Here is a 1,989-nt window from a genome sequence, read left to right as displayed (position 1 = left end):
GCCCGCCGTGCGCCACCGGCCGCCGCCGCCCGGCCCGGATCCGGCGAAGATCCGGCAGGCCCTTGCTTCTCCGACCTCTTCGGCGACCTCGCGCAGCGATTTCGGCGAAGATCTGGCTGCCTCGGTTCGCGTGCTGTGAAACCCTAGATCCGGAGATTGTTTTTTTTCACTAAGTCTCCGGTTTTTCCTGATCCAAGTGCTCATGTTCATGGCCTCGTAACTTTGCATCCGTAGCTCTGATTCATGCATATAGCATATCAAGATGTTCATCCCAGAGAGTGCATCATTTCATTCCATTGCACCATTTTCATTTGAGTTCATCTTGATGCCCGAAATGCTGTTAGAAGAGGGCTACTTGAGTTAATTGTCAGATCTGCTACTCCATTTAGACTTTTGTCATTTTTGCCATGATTATTGTTTGCATAATATGCCCTGATGCTCTACATATGTTTTGTTAAGGGTTTTGTCATCTCTCCAGAGGTGCAACCCATGTATTTTTGTGATGTGTGTGGTGACTAGTGCAAGCTTGCAAAGTGAGGCACTTGGTAATTCTGTTTTCAGGGACTTAGCATTTCCACTAAGTCCTTGAGCTGTTTATCTCATGTTGCCATATGTCCATGTTGTTTCCGAGAGATCTGTGCCTCTTTTGAGGATGATCAGTAAGGATGTTTTATTAATCTTGTAGTGCTCTATCCATCCATGTCTCTATTTGCAATTATGGAGAACCATAGCTTGAGTCAATCGAGCTCTACTTTTGCTACTTTGTGAATCTGGGCAGATTGTCAACTAGTTTGCAATTTTGCCGATGATGTTGTAGTTGATCCGTGCATGCTATGCTATTGTTCTTGCCATGTCTAGCTTGCATTTTGTGTGTTCTTGATAGATGTATGCTTATCTTGTCATGACTTGCACCGTAGTGAGTGCATCGAGCTCGTTAACATGCCTACTTGAGTTATGTTTCAGCATGTGCCAGTTTTCACTAAGTCTGAAAACTGATGATGTTTTTGCTATGGTCACGTGCTTGTTAGTATATTTTCTGATCCGTTTTGGCTCAAGGTCATTAAGGGACTTTTGTTAAGCTATTTGAGTAGCTCCATGCCATGTCTTACTTTGCCATGTTCAGGTCCTGTAGCATGTAGTTTCGTTGCTCCGAAGAGTGCTACTTGGTCTGAGATTCCAGACAAGTGTTAATTTCACTAAGTCTGAGATCTGTTTTCCATATGCATTTTTGCCATGCTTGTTTGAACCTGTTAATGGATGAATTGGCCGTAGCTCAGTGCTAGACTTTTGTTAAGCATCTTGAATGCTTCCCTGCCATGTATTTTGTTGCCATGTTTGAGTGCTGTAGCATGTTCATCTTATTGCATTTAGATGGCTACTTGCTGTAAATGGCAGACCGATGTCATATTTGAATCGCTTGCCCCAAACCGTAACTCCGATTCCGGCGTTCTTTATATCGTTTTCAAGAGATTTCATCTCATCTTTCCAGTGGCACACTTGGTTTTCCAAGTTGAGGCCAGGTTCATGCATTTCCTGTCACATCTCGCATTTGCATCCCGCATCGCATCCCGCATAGCATACCATGATTGCATCATATTGTTTGATCCTTGCACGTGGTTGATTGTGTCCTTGTTGCTTATTTGTCTTGTTTGGGTAGAGCCGGGAGACGAGTTCGCTAACGAGGAGCCCGTTGAGTTTGCTTTCGAGGATCCAGTCAATTCTGACAGCTTTGCAGGCAAGATGATCATACCCTCGAAATCACTACTATCTTTGCTATGCTAGTTTGCTCGCTCTTTTGCTATGCCAATGCTACGATGCCTACCATTTGCTTTCAAGCCTCCCAATTGCCATATCAAACCTCTAACCCACCATGTCCTAGCAAACCGTTGATTGGCTATGTTACCGCTTTGCTCAGCCCCTCTTATAGCGTTGCTAGTTGCAGGTGAGGATTGGAGGCCGTTCCTTGTTGGAACATTTATTTACTTGCTG

This window comes from Triticum aestivum, chromosome 1A (assembly GCF_018294505.1).
Source record: "Triticum aestivum cultivar Chinese Spring chromosome 1A, IWGSC CS RefSeq v2.1, whole genome shotgun sequence".
Classification (NCBI taxonomy): domain Eukaryota; kingdom Viridiplantae; phylum Streptophyta; class Magnoliopsida; order Poales; family Poaceae; genus Triticum; species Triticum aestivum.
The sequence above is the reverse complement of the archived record's forward strand: the minus strand, read 5'-3'. Positions refer to the sequence as shown.